Source organism: Clytia hemisphaerica, unplaced genomic scaffold, assembly GCF_902728285.1.
Source record: "Clytia hemisphaerica strain Z4C2 unplaced genomic scaffold, Clytia hemisphaerica genome assembly, whole genome shotgun sequence".
Lineage (NCBI taxonomy): Eukaryota > Metazoa > Cnidaria > Hydrozoa > Leptothecata > Clytiidae > Clytia > Clytia hemisphaerica.
Window position 1 is genome coordinate 575,221 of NW_027104548.1, and position 13,617 is coordinate 588,837.

The following is a 13,617-nucleotide window of genomic DNA, read 5'->3' on the forward strand; positions in this document are numbered from 1 at the left end:
TCCAAAATTGTTTTGATTTTATTTTTGCACTTTCCAATTTTGAACTTTTCGAATTTCGAACGACGTTCGAAACATTCGAAAATTCGAAAGAAGTCGTTACACTGCTCTAGATTTTTTAAAGCGCGCGAAATCGAGACCTTTAGAGGTCTTCATAAAAGCCCTTTTTATCGTGTCTATTGGATGTTCACTATCGTGTCTATTGAAAAGGCTTGTAAATGACAGACCTAAAAAGGTCTTGTTTCAAACCAGTGAGCCTTTAGAAGTCTTGAAGGAGACCTTTTTGGCGACCTTTTACAGCGCGCGAAATTGAGACCTTTAGAGGTCTCAATAAAAGCCCTTTTATCTTGTCTATCGGATGTTCACTATCGTGTCTATTGAAAAGGCTTGTATCAGGCAGACCTAAGAAGGTCTGATTTTCGAATGGACTTAATCGAGACCCTTTCCATCGCGTCTATTATTTCTTTGCTATCGTCAACGTCGTTCCTTCCTGCGTCTTATCAGCTTTTTTATACTAACTGATAGCGCTAGATAATTCCCTGGCATTTTCTGGTTTTCGAACGCGTAAGATCGTTCTTCTTTTTTGAACTTTATAACGTCAAATTTTTTTATGACGTATTGTTTTGAGAGAGGGGGAACTCGCATCAGCCAACACCAGGGTATTCTCTGGCGTCAATCAGTAACGTAAATAAAAGCCTGGAATACACGGGGACGAGGTTGTGCTATCGTGTCTATTAGAAAAGCCTACTCCGGGGAGACCTGAAAAGGTCTGATATTCGGATGGACTTAATCAAGACCCTTTCCATCGCGTCTATTACTTTTTTGCTATCGAGTCTATTAGAAAAGCCTACTCCAGAGAGACCTGAAAAGGTCTGATTTTCAAATGGACTTAATTGAGACCTTCGATAAACCTTGTGAATTCCACTCTTCGAAGGTCTTGTTTTAGCATTACAAAGAGACCCTCTGGTGTATGAAACAAAACCATATTTGAAATGAAACCTCTTAAGGTTTCTTTCGGAAATAGAAGTGTCTTGATTGAGACCTTTAATGATCTGATTGTCCAAGCTGGTAAACCAGACCCGCTAACGTGTTGTACTGGAACCTTAAAGGTATAGATTCAGACTTGTAAAGTCTCGAATGATATGAGACTCCAAAAGGTCTCAGTAAAAACCTTTAAAACTGAGAGTGTATTGACTTGACAAAATACATATATAGACCTCTCCAGTCCTCCTTAATCGGATTTGCGGTACAAATAATCTCACACCGCATGTATAAGAAGACCTTGACGTAACAAAAGTGTGAAATTCCTCAATGATAATAATTCCTTCTTGCAAACAACATTTGTAAAATTTAATTTTGTTGGCGTTTTTTGAATGATAGTAAATTGAATTTGATAAAATATGACATGCAGCCGCGTTGGAGTAGTTTAAAGCCAGTGTTAAATGGATAGAAACTTTAATTTAATATTTGTCTGGTGTAGCTTAGCATTGACGTCATCTAGGGAAGTCCCTCTGCAAGAAATCAACAACGATAGTTGGATGGAAACTTCAAAATATATGGAATAGTGAGATTGCCGACATGTTTATCCTGCTCTAAAGTACTTTTCGGTTGATAACACGCGCGCAGTTAGAACTCTGCAACAAAACTTTCATTGACAAATACATAATTATCGACGAAACGTCCTCATTACACGAAAATAGACTGTTTGTGTTAATTACTGTGTCTATTTTTAAACATACCTTTATTGCTTATTTTCAATACTTTTCTTTTTCGCATGTTTCAAAAAAGAGGTAAATCGTCACAATATTGGTACAAAAAAATGAAAACAATATCAATTATTTCTGAAGAAATTGAGAAATTTAGCTTTTGAAGGGCGCTACTCTGATAGTCAGACTCTGCAATCTTTGACCTAATCTTGTCAGGATTGATGATAGACTTGAGTCTACTTATGAACCTAATTTTTTCTTTCTGATCATCTTTGAAGAAGCCGATTACAGTGAAGTAACTAAGGGAATCTGGAATCTGGCAAAAACAAGACTGCTGCCATAATACTTTCTGGCTGGGTAAGATTCATTGCTTGAAATTCTGGGTGTTCAGAAGCCTTTTTCAATGGGAACTTTCTTAAGTTTGGGTGTGGAGTGCTCAAACTTGCATTCGTCAATTCATCATGATCATTTGGACTAGCATGAAGTTTCCAGAAAATCTTTCTTCAAAAGTCCTCGTGTTGTCAGTGGTAAGGCTAGAACCAAACAAATAACAATATTGTAAAAAGCTATGCTATCCTCCTTTTCTAAACAACTGTTTGGACCCCTCATCTTTGCTTATTTTGACCCTTACCTACAGTACACTTTTGGAAACCTAAAAATGCACCTTTAAGGGCCGTACCTAAGTTAGATCGCTTAGCTTGAGTGCCCCGCCCCCGGATGTTTGGGTCCTTTCTTTTAAAGAGGTTTTGATGTTGTACACGATAGTGGGAGAAGTGCACGTTCTTCGTGGTAACGATTTACGTAAGACTGTTTGTTTACGCCAAAAAGCCACGTTAACGGAAACCATATTACACGCGCGATAATCTGAAGGTAAGCACGTCCAACAAACAAAGCAAAACCAGTAACGGCTGGCGATCATGGTGAATGAAAGGGCATTTCTCATTGATGTTATACTTTTCTTAACAAGAAACAAGGTTGGAATGTGTTAAAGGTCAATCCGATATGTTATGTTAAAGTGTCAATCCGATATGTTATGTTAAAGTGTCATTGGCAGATCTGTTTGGTAATTAAGGCAGGGTTATGTGGCCTTTCTTCAAGCGGAAGAATTCTTAACCATAAAATTCAACCATAAAAATCACGTATTGTCCAAATGTTTCTTAAAAAAGCATTGCTGATTCTTATAGAAGATTTGAGACGTAACCCAAAACGAAGACCTCACAAAGACACTGATCTTTCACCTATGAAGTCGTTTTCCGTTGGAATAAATAATTATCATAACGTAAATGCTCAGCCATACCGACAAAATGTTATAATTGCATACATAACGTCTCTTTTAATAAGTGGTTTCCCCTCTCTGACTTCTTCACCCGTTTTTCATTTTTTGTTGAATTTATAACTCGCTTATAACATAGAAATGATGAAGCTCGGTTTTAATAGAGACGTCACTAACTGTTTATTTGTCGTCACGTGCTAGTAGGTGAAAGTGTGGTTTTTTGGAAGAAAGTCTTTCCCTTCTCCATTGAAATGATACGCGTGTTGTTTTTTCCTCTGCTCTGGTAAACCTTTTACCGAATACCATATTTGTCGTGAAATTGTTGGAAATATTGCACACGTCTGCTGGGAAGAACCACCTGCCTATCCATCAGCTATTACCATTTATTCTTCCATTTTCGGTCAAACCAAATGCTGTGTTTTCTGCTCAATAATAATTGTTCTTAAAGACTATATGCCAAGTTTTATCGAACACCATGCTTTAATAATAAGGGTACGAGTTAACGGGTATGTGCCGCCCGACTTTTGACATCCATCGATGTGACATCGAACCCTTAGCGGGACTAAAACGGAGAAAAAATAGGAACATTTTGCGATTTTTACGATCCTTATTGGGACTAATTTGACCAAATTTTGATCTTTCAAGGAGCAAAAAGTTGAAATTTTCTATTTTTCCGACGGTAGTTGGACGGAAATTTAATTTTCCACCTGGCTACATTGTATTTATCCTTTCTTTCCGTGGGACTTCCTAGAGATACGTGATATTAACATACCTGCATCTTTGTGATCCATTAGATCCAAAAGATTAGGTCTTCGTACTTGAACCCTTTAATTTTCCAGATAAGAAGCGTTTATTAATAAAAATCTAGTTCTCGTCAGCCAATCGAGATCAACTTAACACTGTAAATTGCGTAACACCAAGCGTACGTGATAAGACTCACCCCTACTGAGTAATTTGATTAAGCTTGGCTTTCTTAAGGCGTACTAGTATCGTTTAAGCATTATATCAATTTACTACTTTGTTGCTATAGTAACTGCAAATGGTAATCCGTATAAAGGATATAAGTGAGCCTTTAACAACGGGTAATAAATAACAAAGCAGAAACGTGAATTTTTAAGTCCTTGATAACTGTGGGAACGTTCTGATCAGATTAGCCAGTGAATCATCATTTCTTTCTTTCTTCTCCTATCTTTTTCATCCATACCTTTCATTTTGTAATCTACTTTCAAGTCGGCTCAATACTTTAGCCATTTTATAGAGGCTGGTTTCGCCCGTGTGTTACTATTTTATAAAACCCTTGATTCTAGGCAAATTGATCATTGATTACAACAAAGCACTTCTCACGCTGTGAATTTATTCTTGTTTTATATCGCTATGAGAATATAAAATCAATAGGACAATTGCATCAGATTATGTGGGTGCTCGATTGTTAGACACGAAAGGTACTCTCCGAATATCTAATTCCATCATTAATTTCTATCCACGAATGCATTTTAGCTCAATGAATTTAATGTTGTCAATCCAAGGTGCATTATCACAGAAAAATGAAGGGAGGGGTTTATTATAGCTTCGTAACTTTGTTGTTTAACTGGAGCTGTTCCAATGAGTTGTTTCATGCTGAAAAAGATGGAAGACGAAGTCACTGGGATCGTTTTTAACTTGCTACGATCCGAAATCTCTTATAAAAAGGCATGTACATCCATATGTTAACCTTTTGATCAGCTCATTCGAATGCCGGGTAGGCCGGGTAGCTCAGTCGGTAGAGCATTCGCCTTACAATCTAAGGGTTGTGGGTTCGATCCCCGGTCACCGCCAACTCAGCGGATGAGTAGCTTAGATTGGGTAATCTGCTAGGCGGTAAGTTACTGGGAGCTGAGAGTAGGCGTGGCGCTCCACCTCGGCATTTGATCTCCCAGGTCTAGCGCAAATGGAAAAGGGGATAGACTCCCTCACTCCCGGCTCCGCCGACAGCCACCAGATGAATATACTTACTTAATTTGAATGCACATTCAGATTTGATCATTGATCGTTGCAATTTCTTTGTCCTTTTGTACATACTTACAACTTGTGCAACAAGAATTTACGCCACCCAAATTGCGCTTGTCAAATCATTGCAAGGGAAACAAGCTCAATCAAAAATCAATCTAGACATGACAACTGAAAAAATCTGTTGATAAAAGTTATTTATTCCCCGTATATACGTAAAAATAGTTGTGGGTTTTCTAACGTACTTTAAACAAACTTTTGTGATTTAATTGGTCCTTCCACAAATCCACCTTAATGACTAAATTTTTGGTTTTCTTGTTTACAGTTTGTGCAAATTTTGCTTTTCCTGTGTGTAATCAGTGTAGAAGCGTATTTGGAAACCCACAAATATGCCATCCAAATTCTTAATTAAACGATGAGAAATCATATTGGGGTGTTTAAATTGAATGATTTCTACCAAACTAACACTTGTGTACATTACAGTTATTTGTAAATTTGGTTAACCCTATTCATACTAGGCTTTTAGGGGCGGTTCAGAACTAGGGGGGGGGGCTTTTCCTGTACCACCCCTTAACTTTTGATCTAGTGGGTCTTTTTGGATGAAATTTGGCACACAAGATCCTTGTGACGTAAGGTAACTTTTGACAAAAAATTTTTTTGATGACGTCACTCATCATGCCCAAAGTGAGTAAAAACCGAAAATTTCCTTTGTTCTTATAAATAGCTATTGTATTCTAACAAAGGCTTTAGAAAAAAGTTGCCTGAGTTTAAAATGCTTATTTTATCCTAAATATTCAATAAATTACGGTTTAAACGATATATTTGACAATGAAAATAGATTTGTATTGGAAAAGTGTCAATTTTTGTGACACCTTACTGTCAGAAATGTCATCATGCTCAAGGTGTGAAAATATTTAGGTGTCAAATTTTTTTTTATTTTGAAGCTAAATAAAAGTTAGGAATTTACAGAAAATTTCACGGCAAAAGCTCTATTATTTCAGGAGCTATTAGCAATAGTTTGACCTCCGAACAGAAAGAGCCCCCCCCTAGTACGAATAGGGTTAAAGCTTTTGCAAAACTACAAGAAATTACAGAAAGATTCTTTGCTGCGACATACTTAATTCCCAATTTGGAAAAGTGCTGTGCACTAGATCTCTAACTTTAAGTAATATGAATTAATTTAAAATCACTCGCCAATGAGAACAGATTCGCCATGTCCTTTACTTTTTAAGAACCTCAAAATTGCACTGCCGAGAATTCATCGAGTAACTGAGGGATAAGTATTAGGTGTATGTTTGCTACATTCCGTGGTCCATCAATTACATTACGTTTCGTGGCCATCCAAATTGTTGACATTCCCACACAAACCGTACATTACAATAGTATTTCGAACTTCCATTAACTATCCTTCCTATGTATATTTGAAAAGGGGAAAGTTTTAATCAAAGGCATGCAGCCAGGAAGGACATTATACCTAGTTAACATATATTTGGTATCTTGACAATAAGTTGGTGGTCAAAAATAATCAAATTCTTATAACACTTTGACTCCCTGCATAATCCTTGAAGACTCATATTGCTCAACTTTCGATTTTGTAAAGCCAGTAAGTTGGATGGATAATGGTTCAGTATTGATTTAGGTGCATGGTGAAATTCGCCAGATTTTCTCAACACTTAACCTTCCAAATAAATTGACCTTTGTAGAATTTATTCTGGCTTGTTTCTTACAAATCCTTTGAATATGGGATTCATAATACGTACGTCGAAATTGTAGTACGCAGGATGTTTATCATACTGGTATTGGTAACTTGCCTGCAGGGCGCCAGAAGACAGGATTTCGTCAGATTCAGGATATGAAAACACAAATAAAAATACTGATCGAAATTATATTAAGATATAACAGGAAAGTTAAGTTTTCGAATCATGTCCCGTTGACTTGAAGGTGTCTTATTCCTTAACGTAGCCGTTGCTTGTTAAATATTTCCCGCTTTCCAAAAGGGAAATATTTATTAAAACGGGCTTTCTCCATAATTTCCCGTGTCAAAACGCCTTCCGTACGCCCTGACTGACGCCCGTTTTTATTTTCACAGCGAAAGATGCATCCAGTGAATTATAAGTAATGCATCATGATTCAAGTCGACTGATAAACTATATATATAATATATGTTACAAGTTCCTTACGGATTCTCAAGCCCAGTTATAATAAAACTATTACATGTTAGTAGCAGACCCGACTGGCAATTGTTATGTAGCAGGTTGAAACATGAGTATTTGCTGCTAGAAAGATGCAGTTTGTTTTCAAGTTAAAATCTTTAAAATAAATCAAACTGTGTGGGTTTCTTTACTTCCAAACAACCTACCAATAGTTTTGGAACACTCCATAATAAAGGGAGATGGCTGTTCTTGTGGATTGACTTTCTGGTTACCCCATATAAACACGATGTGACATGAAAGTGAAGAGACTTGTTGGTTTTTTGATTTGTTGGTTTTTGTTTGATTTCTTGACTCATATATCTCATGGCAAATGGGATAGCAAATGACTTTTCATGTATTGCTTGGCTTTACATATGATACATCTAACTTTGAACCCTCCAGAATGTTGAAAAAAGCATTTTATGAGATAAGTTTCGATTGTGATTGTAATTTTCATGGAAATTTTTAATCGACAGATTTGACTTGGCGTCAGTTTTGTTTGGTTGATAAATCTTTAGCTTTACCATGACCGTGGGATGATTTTCAATAAACTTTTGTTGTTATACACAGTTTTGTTTCCTACACATGATGACTCCAGCCATGATTGGTATCAGAATTTTGGAAAAAAAACATCTTACGACGACGAGAAATTGTTGATAGAAATTATATTGACTTATTTTTACAATTTTGGTGGTGTGGGTTTTGTTGTTGTTTACACCGTGGGATCCTGTTAGGGTATCTTGATTGTTGTTTGTTGGAATTGATTACCAAAAAAAAGAGAACCTTTTTTTGATAAATACTTTATTTTTTTCATGAACCGTGTGGATGGTTGACATCTTTCTCTAGTCTTGTAAACCAATGCAGTGTCTGTTTTCAAATCTTGAATTCTCTATACCTACTGAACTGAATTGAAGCTCTGACTAGCTCTGTTTAAAGCTATTTAAATGCTTTAAAACTTTGAGGCATATTCTTTTCTTTGTTGCTATTAAAGATAGATTTTTACTTTGTCCTAATGTAAATTTATTGTAAAGTTTTAGTTTTTGAGTTTAGTTCATCTGCAGTAGTATTTTTTCAGTAATCCTTAAATCTTGTGAATAAAGTAACATTTAACCAGACTTATTGCCCTCATTATATTCAAATTTTTATTTTTTTTAGGACTGATGAGTACATATTTTTAAATACCAAAACAAAGCAAACAACATGCCAGTTCTTTCTGGACAAATATATATGTATACTTTATTATGTGTGCTTTGATTTCTATTTTAATCAACCCTCTCAACTGCTGATCTTTCAACTATCATTTAGGTGTATAGAATAGACCTTTTTTTAATGAGGCCACCCTGTTGAATAATTATGTAGTCCAGCAAAAAAAACAATGATAAAGCCATGCATAATTATTATAATATGCATGAAACAGTAATTATGCATGGCTGTATCATTGTTTTTATGCTGGACTACATAATTATTCAACAGGGTTGCCTTTTTAAAAAAAGGTCTATGGGCTTTCATAGTACCATTTTCTCTAAGTATTTTTTACCACTTGCGTGGATTAAAATATTATTTTCTCACGATAAAAGCTCACCCTCAATAGGGTGACACGACATTTGTAGAGTTGTTGAACAACTTAAGACTTGGAATTGTAACTTGTAACTCTCACCTTGCTTTCTTTTACTAAGGCTAATTATCCCTTTTTATATATGTCAATAATGACCTTCATTTTTAAGGAAATATTTAGTCGCAATTTTGCGATTCTTGTTATGAAATCAGAATTTATTTGGAAAGTATAATTTATACATAAGCTCCTGTTTCACTCAAGTACTTATAGCCATCTCTTCCCCAGAAAAATTGGTATGTTTTATATTTTGGGCAGTTTCACTCATGGAATAGTCATCCGCGTGGCTGACGTCATAACAGTCAGGCGGTGAAAAGGGCTTTTTTGCATCAACCCTTACAAGTAGTAAATATGGGTTTTTATTTTATTTTCTCATTATATGGTCGCTTGGGACAATCAGTTTTAGCTAAATGAGAACTTCAAAAATCGACTTTCTAAGGACCCCCAGGCTAAAATGACCCTACCCCCTTCAAGCCCCCATAAAAAATTTTCCCCGACTTTGCCAGCTTGGCAAAAACTGGTTTTGGGGTCCCAAGGGACCATATAATGAGAAAATAAAATAAAAACCCATATTTACTAATTGTAAGGGTAATCCTGGATCGCCGCCGGACTATAATTATTTCAACTAGAAATTTGTACGAGTTCCAATGCCGCAGTTCATTTTGAAATGATTGGAAAAAACCGTGAAAGTTGTTACTTTTCTTTTAAAATTGTAATAATAAACGTGCAAGAGTAATTAACGCAAAGGAGGATGGGATTACAAGTCGTACAAACAAATAAATTTGTGCAGATTTGTTACTATCTTTAGATTCACCCCGGTGTGCTAATATAGCTCTGTTCCCTGTTATGGCTTTTAAGAGTTCATCTTGGGTAGAGTCAAGACTCTAATGATCATAGGCTTGCTGAAAACCTCATGGCTTTCTTTCTTCTTTCTTCTTATCTGACTTTCATCTTCTTTTTTAAATGATGACCATATTTTATTTAGTCGTGATTCTACTGACGTGGAAGATTTTAACAAAATTAGTTTTGAGTGCCTGGATTTGATATTCTGAGGCTAGTTTTCATCGTCACTGTCTATATGAAAAATGGCGACAGAACACATGTAATTCGACATTATGAAATTGAATTTTCTATTTTCCTGAATTTCTTTTTTCATGGACGTCAATAGTACATTTTCTTGAAAACAACACAAGAAAATTTGAAGATTATGAATTTTTATGGGTCATTAACATGGCGCTGGAGGCTGAACGTTTGCACGTAATTACAAACAGTTATTTTGAAGAAATGGTGTATTTACATCATTTATATCCTTTGGCAACAGCTAATAAAGATTCAAAGAACCAACATCTAAAAATGGCGATTCTGTTTACTTGTTTATTTGTTAAATCACTTTCGTAATTGAGTCTCCCATAAGATTTGCCAAGAAGAAGGGAACCTCTCCGTATCTTCTTGATACCAAATTCGAAAATGATTTCAGCTAATTTCTAGGAACGGTTGTTGTATGTAAACTGCACTTTGTCAACAGGAAAGACAACGGACTTGTCTGGATATTTAATTAAACACAGTACATTCTCGGGTTTATAACTGAAAAATAATATTCAAGCAGGGCGTTTTGAATAGATCCAAGCAAGGTATGGAGATCAATGCTATTCTGCTTTTTCTGAACAAGATGATGCTGTTTCAAAAACCATCAAAACTTCGAAAGACATAAAACCAAACTCTAACAGGCTCTCTCCATGGGACACGTGCCAAGAAAAACCGTTATTATCACAATAAAATATGTTCTTGATTGTTTTAAACATGACGTAAGAAGGGGTTGTTGAGGTATTCAAACTTGAAAAATGAAGCCGATCAAAACAAATGTGGCCCGTTTGTGAATTAATTTTTGTCTGAGATAGATTCACACTATCGCTCCAGACTGTGTCCCAGTGAAATCTTTACCAAAAGGTAGCCTGAAGTTTATTTCCTTTGCCAAGATAAACTGCTAACACATTGTATTGTGTTGATTACAATAAGTACTGTTGCTATTGTAGAAAGTAACGCCAGATTTGGTGACGCTTGAATGTTAGAATGAAAAGAAGCCGATAAAATGATTCTGGAATAATGTAAACAAACAATCGAATCGGGATTCAAGCTGTGCCATACATACAGTAACATCACGTTCTTCTCAAATGTCTGAATACGTATAGCTGCGAAAAGCCAGCCATTGACTAGAGCGGGGGCCATTTATAGTTTTTTGATAGACTGTATTGCGCTGAGAAAGTGGGACTCAACACTATAGAAAAAAAACTATTAGAAAGCAAAATTCACTTGGAAGTAGAGCCCAAGTAGAGTCTTGTCCAGCATATTCTTAAACACTGATTTTAATGAAGCAATCAGCAGTATTATATGCTTCTTTTGTTCTTTCAAGTCACTGAGAATTATAAGTTGAAGGAGTCATAGCCTTTTACAAAGTTGTCAATTTCTAGCCACATTTTTGACCACCTTTGCTGTGGAATTTTCTTTTCCAAAGAAGAAAGCAACGGCCAATTGACGTCAGAACTTGGTGCCATCGAAAATGTAAAGTTAAACCGCACACCGCACAAAATACAAAAATTCCCTTCTAATGTGTTCTCATTTTCGTTAGAGCGTCTTCTTGGCTTTCATTCTTAACATTTCTCAATACCTCTGACCATCCACCGCTGATTCATAAGTTATGTATTAAAGGTTAGAGCCTTTAGATTCTTAAGTTATGTATTAAAGGTTAGAGCCTTTAGATTCTTAAGTTATGTATTAAAGGTTAGAGCCTTTAGATTCTTAAGTTATGTATTAAAGGTTAGAGCCTTTAGATTCTTAAGTTATGTATTAAAGGTTAGAGCCTTTAGATTCTTAAGTTATGTATTAAGGTTAGAGCCTTTAGATTCTTAAGTTATGTATTAAAGGTTAGAGCCTTTAGATTCTTAAGTTATGTATTAAAGGTTAGAGCCTTTAGATTCTTAAGTTATCAAGAAAAGAAAATTAACCAAATTTGCTTTTTACAATACTTTAAGTTTCATGTTTCCAATCGTCAGTTGTAAACTAAATGTTGAACAAAATTCTCTTCCTATTCATACATCGTACAATAATTAGAGTAATTAACAAGGGAATCAATACGTGTCGTAAAATTTGAAAAAGAAATTCTATTGGGAAATAAAAAGTTAATCTTTTGATTTATAATTTGCCAATACATATTTGTTAATATGGCGGCACTTCGCAATAATTTCTGATCTTTTGTTTAAGAGTTCCTTTTTGTTTTTATAGCTTAAGATTTCGAGTTTTTCATTCAGACATAATTGGCATGTTTTGGAAATGTTATTGTATGCCTTCGCTTGGGAAACAATTGATCATTTTAATGTGGGAATCACGCCTTTTGATTTCATATCCCAGATGTGTGTCGAGAGTGTGGTGCTATTTTTGTAGCGCTCATTATTAAATGATGATTTGTGTCCATTGTAACGTTCTTTGAATGTCCTTTCTGTTAATCCTAAGTAGACCTTTTTGGGTACGTTTTCCCCGGTAACTTCACATTTGTAAATGACCGATGAGATCTGGCAATTTCCTTCGAGGGGGCAATCATCTTTTATTGTACAATTACATGGTTTGTCTGTGTTGTTAATCCGTGACAAAAGTTTTTTGTTGTGAGATTTGATAATTGAGCCAATGTTTTGAGTGCAGCTATAGCTCACCTTTACGTTGTTTCGATTGAAAATTTTTCGAAGACCGTTTTCGTTGGTAAAATGTTTATCGATTAGGCGGAGAAATGATTTGGCAACGTTTGTTGATACGTTTTTGTTGAACGGTGGGTTGAACCATATTATATTACGTCTGCGATTTTTGGTGTGTGTTTTCGGTTTGCTAAATTCGAGTTTGAAGTCTTTGTAACCGCTATTCTTGAGTGCGTTTTCGTATTCAGTCTTAGCTTCGTTAAAAATAGTTTCGTTTGAAGAGTTTGTTGACAGTCTATTATTTATTGAAGTCGGTAGCTGCTCCAGGATATTAGATGGGTGGTTGGATGATGTGTTTACGTAAAGGAGTCTGTCGTTTGGTTTTTTGTAAGGTCGGTGGGTGCCATTGATAAGGTCAAGTGTTAGGTCTAGAAAGTTTACCACTTTTAGGTTAGTTAAAATGTCGATGTCGAAACCTATGTCTTTGAAGGTGTTGATAATTGATCGTTTCATCTTTTCGATCAGTCGTTTGCTGGATGAACGGATTAGCATCAAGCCATCATCGCGATACAAACCGTTATTGTTTTTGTCGTTAAGTTTTGATAGTTTTTCGAGGATGAAGATGCCTACGAGTTCGCATAATTCGGCTCCGTCGTAGCTTCCCATCGTCACATCAAAGGTACTGTGTGAATTGCTCTTTTTCCATGGTATATTTTTAGAGTACAAGAGGGATTTACGGCAATGCATTATTGTACGTATTTCTTCGTCGGTGATTTCTGTAAGGCGCTTTGCGAAGTTGAGAGCGTTTTCGAGGACGTTTTTGGAGATTGATGGGTAGAACTCTTTGATGTCCATCTGAATGAAGGAGCATCTGTTTTTATTTTCGATCAGTGTAAACCATTCAATGACTTCTGATGAATCCTTCCACTGTCTGACGTTAAGTTGTTGTCGAAGGTCGCGGTTGATTCTGTCAAGTATGGATTTTGTTACCTTGATTCTTAAGTTATGTATTAAAGGTTAGAGCCTTTAGATTCTTAAGTTATGTATTAAAGGTTAGAGCCTTTAGATTCTTAAGTTATGTATTAAAGGTTAGAGCCTTTAGATTCTTAAGTTATGTATTAAAGGTTAGAGCCTTTAGATTCTTAAGTTATGTATTAAAGGTTAGAGC